Genomic DNA, 12343 nt, shown 5'->3' on the forward strand with positions numbered 1-12343 from the left:
CCCTACTATAGACTATTCTTTTTGTGCAAATGTGAGAGTTTTATAAAATTGGAGAACTCTTGGATATTGGAAGACTGAGATATACATGTGTGAGATGAAAAATAAACTTTTAAAAGTAAATCAGAACATGTGCAAGATCATTCCTCAATCATATTGATAACATAAAATGATAGCACAAAATTGAACAAATTCATGAATAATTTTTTTTTGCATCAACTATGCTAAGTAGTGCATGAGTGGCGTTCTCACATCTAGTGTTACTCAAGTAACTTGGAACAATAAAGAACGTACACAGTCATATTGATGTACGTGTCGATATACATTCAACTAACCTTTTGAAGAAATATCATTCGTTTCGGAGAAAAATCTGACACAAACTTCTATCACCTTCAATTTGTATAAAATACATAAGGTTTAACCAGCTTTGAGATTAAACAAATACCCCAACATTAGTCAAATAATGTCTACAAATCTGGGATCATTATAGAGTGTCAATGGGTAAAAAGAAGAGAATAACACCGGTGTTACAAAGAGAATACCTTATATATATATCAAATTATGTTACCTAAACATATATTCAAAATTAAAAAATCATCAACTCAATACAAAAACATGGAAGAACCCAAGTTGAACCAATACTTGAATAAAATAACACATATAAGAGAATTTCGTAATATGAAAAAACCTTCAAAAATCGCCATTAGAATTTTAATAGCATGCCTTATCAAGAATTACGATAGGACGAAATCACAAAATTAGTATGTGGAATGTTCATTGGATATGTAGCAGTTCAGAGAAGTTTACAGTGGTAGTGATGGCGCTCCATCTAATTGTTGTTCGATTGATTATTTTATTTTTTTGAGAAGGTTTCGGTTTTCCTTGGAGAAACCGAGAGGGAGCGTTTCATTGTATTCATCATCATTCAGAAAGCCAAGCGCCAACTTGAGCACTACTTATGGGATCTCGATACAACCACAGATTTATCTATTGAAACGCGAAATCTTGATACTAAATATGTAATTTAGAGTAATTATTATATAACGTGACATACCAGTGTTTTTTATTTAAATTGTCATGTATTTTAATCGAGTTTATTTTAGCGTTAAGACGATCAACTGCATCTTATACTTTATAGTGTTAACGTTTTGTAGCGGCACAAAATTAACATAGTATATTACTACTCACGAATGCCCATCAGAACCACAAAACCACCGCATCCCTCGAAGGATGTTGGGCGATTAATCTCAAATGTCATGTATTAAGTTAAACAAACTTAGGTCGTCAATTAATTTACTCTCTAATGTTTTTGTTTTGCTATATTCTCTTTTGTATTGCAATTAATTTTATTTTAATACTAAAAACAATGATTCACATGATCGGTTACCAAAGATAGCAGGGGCACCATTTAATCCAATGTTCATAATTATTTTTTTATATATGGTTTGGTATCATTTAGTAACTACCTTTATTAATCGTGTCAAAAACAACCAACTACATCTTTCAAAATGCACTGTTACCCGTCATTTTTTCTTTTTTTGCTTCAGAAAAAATAAATAAAAATAAACACCCACCACTACTAAAACCATCCGTCTCCACAATTCCTTACACCACCACCATTGTTACCACCTCCACCACTCACGAACACCCTCCATAGCTTTCACCACCCATTACTACTACCACCACTATTATATATTGAAGTAATTTTTACCAACGGGCAATTGGTCTAGTGGTATGATTCTCGCTTAGGGTGCGAGAGGTCCCGAGTTCAATTATCGGATTTCCCCACAAGTGTTTGTCTTTGTACAAACCATAATTTTCTTTGTTTTAGAAATAATTAACAATTTTTACTTTAATTTATTGATGGAAATATGTTATGATAGGTTAATTAAGGAAATATTTATGATGAAATGAAAAATTAATAAATTATTTATTATGAGGAATTAATTGTAACACTTATAATGTTTAATTTAAATAAACCATGACCATAGATTTATCTTCTTTCTAGACAAATCTTGGCCACTCTTTATCATGCCTAACTTGTCCAAACCTTGTTTTGTATTCTAGACTACAAATAAACAGGCACAATTTAAAATTAATGCACAAAAATTACTTATTATCGAGATGTATTGCTATGGTAAGGGTTGTACCCTAGCGATGTATATTTTTTTTTCGCCTATTTCTTTGTATTGTACTATAAAATGAAGCTTCGCTAAGTTAGCAAAGATAAAGACCAGTCCTGATTTTCCCTCCCAATTGGTAAATTCACAGTTTCGGTCGATCCCATGAATACACTCTTTAATTGAGAAAAGTTCATTACATATTCTCCTATTCCCATCTCAAAAGTCTAAATCAAATTGGAAAAGTTTGATCAAGTGGAAATAACAAACCTACCTTCACATAAAACCGAACAATGGAGCAAACGAAAATCAGAAATAAAGTTGGGAAATGAGATAGATTGCGAAGAGGAAAAAACTCAAATCCAGGAGTATAGTTCCGCTCAATCTTCTTTCAATTTTCTTTCAATCATCATCCACCAAAACGTACATATGTGACCACTTAAACTACTCTGAGCTAACAACATTTGAGAAAATCCTTTCTTTTTTATATTGTTTCATATTTTTGGGGTTTCCATAATTTTCTTAAATATCATTTGTTGTATATTTAACTGAAGTATACATTTTAAAAATTAGCCTTATTGATTACAATAACCTCATGGTTTGAATTTAGGGGTGCCTATATTTTGTGTTTAGCTAGATTATAAAAATTTAGATATCACAAGTCGTCGGAGTTTCAACCTATTCACAACTTTTTGGTCTAGAAAGGTGATATTTTCTCAAGAAACTATTATTCATTTATATTTGTTTAAACTTAGTGGAAATATAATTTTGATTTTATCTTAATAGATAAATTTAGAGAGAAAATCATAAGATTAATCTGATTGATAGACAACTTACGCAAGACAAAGGAAACTCTGGTTTCATTCTTGGAAAAGCTAAATCTACGGTTGTAAAATGATTAGCTTAATTCTTTCAATAAAATAATAAATGATCTATTGATATATTTCATAATAAAATGTTTCTTTAATTAATAAAATAAATATGTTGTCATTAATACAGTACATAATAAATTCATTTTATATTAAATCAGTAGGCATTAATGGTGGTTGTGATGGTGCGCGGAGGTGGTGGATCGGCGGTGGGAATAATGGTGGGGGTGTTGGTGAGAATGGTTGAGTGATGACGATGATAGTGGTGGTGCTGAAATAAGTAGTGGAAGTGGGATGAGAGGGTGTCCTAAGGTAGATAAATTATTTAACTACCCTTGGTTAATTTTTTTTATTTGATATTAATTTTTATTTTATTTTTATTTATTTCTTTAATTTTTTAAAAGAAAAATAAATATTAAAGGCCAGATTATTCTGGGGAGAAGATAAATCAACAGATGTGGTTTTAATATATATTTGTCGGTTCGGGGCAGGAAATAAGAAGATGAAACCTAATAAATAATTGACCCTATACAAGGCTACACGCGAATCAATTGTAGTTGATTTAGTTTCTCATACCAATTTTATCGTGATTTCTGTTTCTAACATTTTTCCTCGACATCATGTGATTATGCATGCTTGAGAAATAGTTCATGGTAATAGGTATGGAGAGAATATAAGTGGATAAGAAACGAAATAGATCAAGAATTACAAATTATTAAACTTTAGGAAAATGAATAAACACAAATCTATGTAACTTTGGAATAACTTATATCATCAATGGGAGAAAACTAATTCCTAAAGCTAACAAATTTTGTAAGATTAATCAGATTGATTTTGAAGTAATTTTGCGTTTTCATTTTTGTTACAAATTTGGTGAACGACCTTTGATGATCTATTTTTTTTCGAAGTAAGGACACTACTTTGTTTTGAAGAAGTGAATGAAGTAGTGTTCGATTACCATAGGCGCCCATAGGAATTTGAGGAGTTGGTTAATGATTAACTATGTTTGTCCTAAAGGATTGTATGACTTGCAGACACAATATTAAAAGATGTGAAACTAAGGACATGTTTATATTAACCAACACCTTAAAAACATTTAGACTTGGATCGACTGAATCGATTTTTCGCCAAAAGTTATGATACGTATGAATCGATACATATATTGGAAATACATAACCTTTCCCGTGCCGTTACGGCACGGGTTAAACCCTAGTATTTAACAAAATAGGCAATATGAGTTTTCAAATTTCAAATATTATGTCACTTTTTTTACAATCTTTCCCTCTTGAATTGTATGTGATGATGGTTTACTGGGTGCATGAGTTTAACACGAGGTTTTTATCCTGGTATTCTCAGACTACAATAAGTTGTAGGAAGAAAAATGGATTACATATAAAAAAAAAAGGCAATCTTCAAAATTTTCATGTTGCCTTATCTCTTGCTTTAGATATTTAATCATGTTCATAAATACTCCCTCCGTTTCAAAAAGACAATCCGCTTTGACTTTGTCAAAATATTAAGGAGACTGTAGTATTTTACTTGATTACTCTTAGTTACTTATCTATTTTATTTTAAATAAAATGGTTGGAAATAAGAACTGCCTAAAATTGTTAGGAGGATTATAAACACGAAATATAAATGGAGAATTAAAAGGTATCAATTTTATGGAGTATAAACTTTATATGGAATTTAATTGCTAGAGCCAAATATATATTCTCTTACAAGGAATGAAAGATACATTTGTTTCCTTAATTATATAGATTTCTTTAAAATCTAAAATCGGTTCCGCTAAAAATAAATTTATGCATGTAAAAATTTTAAGGGTATATTAGAAAGCTCATTGGAAAAATATGACTTTAAACAGAAGTTGGACACAATTTTGAAACAGACCAAAATGGAATAGAGGACAATCTTTTTGAAACAGAGGAAATAGCATATTTCATGCAAATTTTCCCTTACAAAGAAAACTTCTATTTAGGTATATCACCACTGGAAATGACACAAAAGGTTATGAATTTAAGGTTCTATCCTGGAACTTACAGGGAATCAGGTCACAACTTAAACAAGACCATTTAAACCATCTAAATAAACCCAATAACCCGAATGTTATTTTCTTATCAGAAACTAAAGTAGGGATTTCTAAAATTGATAAAGTTTTCAAGAAAATGAAATTAAAAGATTGGTTCACTACCATCTATAGGTAGATCAGAAGGTTTTGCTGTTGCTTGGAATCATGGAGTATCTGCTAGAACTTTGTCTTTTAAGAATAATGTGTTTCACTTTCATTTCCTTAAAGATAACTTTAATATGCTTATTACTTTCATTTATGGATCTCTAGATAACAATGTTATAAGTGAACAGTGGGATTTCATACATAGTATTAGTGAGCTTGATGCTCCTTGGGCTATTATTGGTGACATGAATTTCCTAATGCATAAATATGAAAAAGAAGGTGGTAATAATCCTTCAACCAGTACTTTTGCTTATATTTTCCATTGTATACGAACTTTAGATTTAGTGGACCTGAATTTCACAGGACTTCCCTTCACCTGGAAAAATAGAAGAATATGAGACCAAAATATACAAGAAAGAATAGATAGAGTTTTTGTAAATCACAAATGGATTGAACTTTTTCCAAATTCGAAAAATAATCATCTTGATAGATTGGTCTCAGACCATGCTCCAATACTTTTAGAAACCATTCCCCCTAGAAAAAAATGTCGTAAACCATATAGATATATGAGGTGTTAGACTGAACATAAAAGTTATGATAATGTCATTAATAAAGTAATAAAGAATAGTAAGGAAAAAAATAGCAATCTAATAAGAACTCTTAAGAATATAGAATATGATCTTAGAACTTGGAATAAGACTGACTTGGCAACATTTTTAAAAATATATATATTATATTAACCAGTATTGAAGAAAATAATAAGAAACCTTTCACTTTAGAAATAAAGCATAGGATAGAGCAACTACAAAATGAGCTTAACTCTTGGTATGAAATAGAAAAAATATACCGGAGTCAGCATGTTAAGGAAAATGATAATAATACACATTTTTTTCACGAGAATGCTTCTGACAGGAAAAGAGTTAATAGCATCTATGCCCCTAGGGATAGCACAATATTGTGGATTAAAGGTCAAGATAAGTTAAGATCCTTGATAAAAAACCATTTTAAACATGTTGCTCAGGCTAGTAATAAGGATATTGATCCCATTTTTAAATAAATACTAAAACCAACTATAAGTGAAGAAGATAATTCTAGACTTTGTGAAACTCCTAGTAATGATGAAATTAAGGAAGCTCTTTTTATGATGAATGCTTGGGGAGCACCTGGACCTGATGGTTTTCCACCAGGATTTTATCAACAACACTGGGATCTCTTAAAAGATGACATGGTATCATGGGTTAAAAAAGTTTTCAAAGATAAATGTTTAAATCAGACCATAAATCAAACATTTATTTCCTTAATCCCAAAAAACAAAAGTCCGAAAAACCCTAGTGATTTTAGACCCATTATTTTAAGTAATGCCCTATATAAGATCATTTCTAAGATTATAGCGAATAGATTGAAACCACTTCTTGAAAATTTAATTTCCCAAAACCAATCTGCTTTCATTCCAGGAAGGCAAATCACTGATAACATAGTAGTAGCGCATGAGATTTTACATACAATGAAAACTAGGAAAAGAAAAAAATGGCCATATGGCTCTAAAACTTGATCTCTATAAGGCGTTTGATAGACTAGAATGAGAATTTATTTTACTAGTCTTTATATAATTTGGATTTTCGGAGGACTTTTGTATCCTTATAATGCACTATATTTACTTAGTTTCGTATTCAATACTGGTAAATGGTTCTCCAGGAGAATCATTTTTTCCCACTAGGCGAATAAGGCAAGGGGATCATATGTCCCCCTACATCTTTATAATCTGTATGGAGGCCTTGTCCAAGCTTCTACATCATGCTGAAATAATGGTAAGGTTACTGGGATTAAAATTACCAGAGACTGTCCTTCGATAACCCATTTATTTTTTGGTGATGACTCCTTTCTCTTTACCACTGCCAATATAATCCAAGCTAGAAACTTACTAGAAGTTTTAAAAAAAAATTAGTGACTCTTCAGGACAAGTTATTAACTACCAAAGGTCTGGTCTTTATTTCAGTAAGAAAGTTGAAAATAAGCATTGCAAACTTTTAGCTAGAATTCTTAGAGATGGAAGAATAACAAAAAATGATAATTACTTAGGAACGCATTTTTCAACAGATCAAAGTGTTTTAACTATCAAAATCTACTAGATAAAATGTATAACAGAGTCCAAGGTTGGAAAGAAATTTTTTTATCACAAGCAGGAAGAACTACACTAATATGTTCTGTCACTAGTGCCATGCCTATGTACCAAATGATGTGTTTTTTATTACCTAAAAAAACTTTAGATCAAATTAATGCTTTGAACAGATATTTCTGGTGGCAAAAAAATAAATGTAACAGAGGTATATAGCTAAAATCTTGGGATTCTATGTGTATTAGTAAAGAAAATGGAGGTCTAGGAATTAAGAATCCACAATATAGCTCTCTTAACTAGGTTAGCTTAGCGTCTTTTAAAAAATCCAGACAAATTGTTGTGTATTATTCTAAACAACAAGTATTTTCCAAAAGGTGATCATCTTTTTTACAAGAAGAAAAAAGTTAAATCTTGGGTTTGGAATAGTATCTGTAAAGGTTTACACATAATTAGAGAAAATCATTGTTGGTAGTTAGGTAATGGTAAGAATATCAAGATTTGTTCAGACAGATGGCTTCTAAATGGAAAATTCGTAAAACCCAGAGGCAATAATATAGTTAACAATGAAAGCAAAGTTTATGATATTATTGATAACAGAGGCAATTTGAATTACAACTTAATCAATAGTATCTTTGAAAAGCATGATATGGAGGAAATCAAAATGTTAGAACCAAGTATTAATAATGAAAAAAAGGATGTCAAGAGATGGATTGGTACTAAAGATGGGGCTGTTTCAGTTAAATCTTCATATAATTTTTTATGCAATAGGAAACATGTTCACTTTAAGGTAGAATGGGTAGGCATTTGGAAACTCAATATAATGCCTAGAGTTAAAATCTTTTTATGGAAATCTTTAAGTGGTTGTCTCCCCGTTAGAGAGAGTCTTGGTAGACACACTCCCATTGATATCATATGTTCTTTATGTGAATGCAATGTTAATGAAACAGTGGATCACCTGCTCACTAATTGTATATTTTCAGAAGCTATCTAGAAAGGTCTTTCTTTATCTGGAATTTTCTATGTTGCTGCTAATTTAACCTTTAAAGATAAGTGTTTAATGTGGTTGAAAGATATCAGTAACATAGATTTCATTTCCTATGTTATCTGGTATATTTGGAAATTTTGTTGCAGGGTGGTTTTTGATAATGTTAAAGCTTCCCTGAAGATCTGATAGAATTCATCAAAAATGATCTGCCCAATTATACCAGAAATAAAAATTATACTATTGTAAAGAAAAGTGGTCTTAGTACTTGTTATGAGCCTCATCCAAACTGCACTTTTTCTAAAAATTGTACTTCACAGGTGTAAGGACCCTTAAGCTCGTCAACGCTATTAGACTAGTAAAGAGACGTATTAGCCGATAATAACCCGATTAGTTTAACACGAAGGTTAATTAATAGGAATTAATCTAACAACGATCTAGATATGAAAGTAATACCGCTGGACAGATCTCGGAAGTTATGCGAAATAGACTACTCGAACGTGCCAATCGGATACCGGACGAAGAAGTTATCGTTGGATAAGTATGAGGGGCAAAATAGTAACTTCATAGCTTAACCCTGTGGCTGCACTTATCTTCAACGATTGTCGTGTAATTTTTGTGTGGTCGTGTCAATACCTAACCGAGAAGATAAACTCGTGTTTTCTTTTCTTCTTCTTTCATTTTCTTTCTTCTTAGTTCTATGTTCTTTCTTCTTTCTATGTTCTCTGTCGATCTCAGTCACATAGATTTGGTTTCTGTTGCGTGGGAATTATATAGAAACCTTGTTATCCTGATGATTCGAGAAAGGAGGTGATGATGATGTTTCTGTAGTTGTTTGAGCTCGGGAGGAGAAGAAGTGTTGCAGCTGCAAATTAAAGTTAGGGTTTTCTGAAGTTGATTGATGTTCATCAGAAATATATAAGATGATTGGGTTGCTGATGAATATAGAACTAAAGGGTTGATGATGAAGTATTGAGACGAAGTCATTCTTAAGATGAATCAAAAGAAAGGTAAATTAGCTGCAATCAGTGATGATGCTGTTGTGGCTGGAATGATGAATATAAGTTGCAGGAAATGGGATTGCAGTGGATTTCAGAAGAAGAAGTTGTAGTTGGTGCTGAGATTGGTTACAATGGTCGTGACTGGAAGAAGATTAGTTAATTGTGGTTGCAGCTATGAAGGTTGTGGTTAATATGGATAACCGAGGTGTTGAATGTTGTCTGTGTCGTAATAGGAATTGTAAATGATGTTATTGTTGAGATTCAAGTTGTGTGTGCGTGTGCAGGGTTGATTTGGTGTTGGTTGTTTTGTTTGTGTATCACCGGTGATGCTAAGGGAAAGGTTGTGGTGGATATGGAGTTGGTGGTATTGAAATGAACTGAATTGCAACAATTCATATGGAGACTTTTGAGGTTTGAGTATAAATTGAAGTTATGAATTGTGCAGTGGTGTTGAACTCATTGTGTTGTGATAAGATGTGTTGGTACTCAACTGAAATGGATTAAAGCAGTCCATTTTTTGGCTGCAGTTGATAGAATATGAATGTGCAGGTGTACTGTAAAGGAATTGGGGTTATAGTGGTGGTGAGTTGAGATGAGGTACAATGTTACTTGAGATGAATGTATGTGTGTCTGAATTGAGAGAATAAGGTGAACTGAGAGTGAGTTGGTAGGTTAAAGAACGGTTAGATTGCTGTGAAATCTTGGAACTGCAATTGCAGGTAGGCTTAAATTACAGTTGTATTGAATTATTGATTTCTATTTGAATGGATGAATGTTTATTGATTGTATAGAATTATGTTCTTGAGTTTTAGGCCTGTTAATCATCCCTGTCAGTCTATTTGACTTACCAGACTCAGGTTGTCTGATTGAGTTGAGTTAACTCAGTTTACCTTAATTCAACTCATTGAGTTGACTCGTTTGACCTTGAATCCTTTGATTTTGACCTGAATTTGGACGTTGACTGTTAGGTGATTCTGTTGACCGTTAGTGACTGTTAATTGACTCAGGAGGACTAGGCCTTAGATTAATGGCCCAGGGTAGAGTACTTGGGCTTATGACTAGTTTAATTAATTAGAGGTTTTGGACCATCTATGTTCTGAATTAACCTTTGACTTCTGCTACAAAGTTGTAGATATTTATAAGACTTAGCTAATGGACTATTAAACAACCCTAATTCAATTAGTAAACTTTAACTATACTAAAGTTAGAGAATGAAAAGTGTAAAGTCATAAATGGGCTTAAAACCATTAGATAAACTTGTATGATTCTTGTGTGAGCCATTTTGGGCTATATTCTTAGAGTTCTTGAATGATTAACAGTTAATCTATCAACAACGATCGATTCAAAGGATGATCCAGTGGATCGTGGATCTCGAGGTAGGCTTGGATTGTCATCAAAAGAGGTGGGAATACTTTTAACTCTTTTGAAACCATTGTTGTTTCTTTTACAAAAGTTTATGTTTCACAAACTCATGCATTGTCTGTTTGTATATTTCATACATTGTTTAGTTTGTATTATGATTGTTCTGTTGATTCTTTGAATCTTTTCATGAAACGGAAAGGACTTGTAATGTTTGTCGTCATTATGAATTGTTATGGGAAATGAGAATTTCCACGTGTGGTATATAGGATACGCTCCTTCATTTATATCTCCATGAATTCAGCTTTTATGCTTATTAGGTATGGAAAAACCCGGTATCGATATAGCTATGTAGGTGTAGAAAAACCCGGCATCACTAATATAAATTGTTTGAACAAGGAGTTTGTCCGTATACATTGTTTGTGCATTTCCAGTGACTTAGTCACTTTGATGTTTGGGAAAACATGTGTTGTTTTCCAAATCTTGCTCATGATTTCTTTAAAGTTTAATGTTATTCCTGCTAGGCACCCATTTTAGGGATGATGTGCTCACCCATTCCCACTTTCAGTTTCAGAGAAAGATCAGAGTTGTGCAGCGAAATCTTTGAGGAGTTGACTCCGTTAATTAGTTAACTTCTGCTATGTTTATTATGTTGTTTATTCTATTTGGAAAAAAAAATGACTATTGTGTATGTATCATTTGATAGAAGTTCATGTATATATATTTTGAGGGGGGTAGTTTTGGGTTAAGTTTTATAGCAGATTACTTAATTGAATGTTTAAGTAAATGATTTAGATTCTTAGTGCCTCTTTATTTAGTTAATTTCTTGGATTAGTCAACTGCTAGCTTTGGGGGCGCTACAGTGTTGGTATCAGAGCTCGCTATTAGATCTTATATGGGAAATGATAGGAATAGCCAGTGTCAGTTAGTGAACTAGATTAGTTTAGTACTGGGTTGGGTTTGTGAGATAAATCTTAATCACTAAAAACTATCAATAATTAAAAGATTTTGATTGATTGATTTGTTTGTTTGGTTGTTTGTATATGTAATGAAGGAGAAATTTTAAGATAAATCAATTACAATAGAATTGAGAGTTTAATTATTCATAATAAGTTAGTATGTAATTAATCCAGCACTGGGGAATAGTGAAGGTTGTGTTTTCTCTGTTCGTATGAAGGCATTGTTGGGATTGGCCAACCTTGACAGGGAAACTGAATTCAGAGATGACAGATCATAGAAATTTAGTGTAATTCTTTAGGAAACCGATAATTATAAACTCACTTAGAAATATTCTTAGGAATCTCCCTTGTAATTAGAAACAGATATTTTTTATAAAATAAGAATTAGTGAAAGAAACTTAGACTTACCTAATTGATAGAACTTAAATCAACATAGTTGAACTTAGAGCCATAAATTTTAGTTGTAGAAAGCCATATAAGTTTGTGCTTTCTTTCTTGTTGTTAGCGCTTAGACAAGAGATAACATTATTCTATAAGGTGGGGAGTTGTTGAAGACCGGAAGGATGGTTTGATTTTCGAGGATGAAAATGATATAATGTGGGGGGAATGTAAGGACCCTCAAGCTCGTCAACTCTATTAGACTATAATAACTCGATTAGTTTAACACGAAGGTTAATTAATAGGAATACAACGATCTAGATATGAATGTAGTACCGCTGGATAGATCTCGGAAAAGAAATAGACTACTCGAACGTGCCAATCGGATA

At 32.1% G+C, this 12343-nt stretch overlaps 1 non-coding gene across 1 annotated transcript; it reads left to right on the forward strand.

Moving 5' to 3' along the window:
* The first annotated feature begins 1712 nt into the window (after positions 1–1712).
* Positions 1713–1784, forward strand: TRNAP-AGG. The gene has a single exon. It is a non-coding gene; the product is annotated as a tRNA-Pro (tRNA).
* Positions 1785–12343: the final 10559 nt, after the last annotated feature.

The sequence above is a fragment of the Papaver somniferum genome, unplaced genomic scaffold, assembly GCF_003573695.1.
Source record: "Papaver somniferum cultivar HN1 unplaced genomic scaffold, ASM357369v1 unplaced-scaffold_19, whole genome shotgun sequence".
NCBI lineage: Eukaryota > Viridiplantae > Streptophyta > Magnoliopsida > Ranunculales > Papaveraceae > Papaver > Papaver somniferum.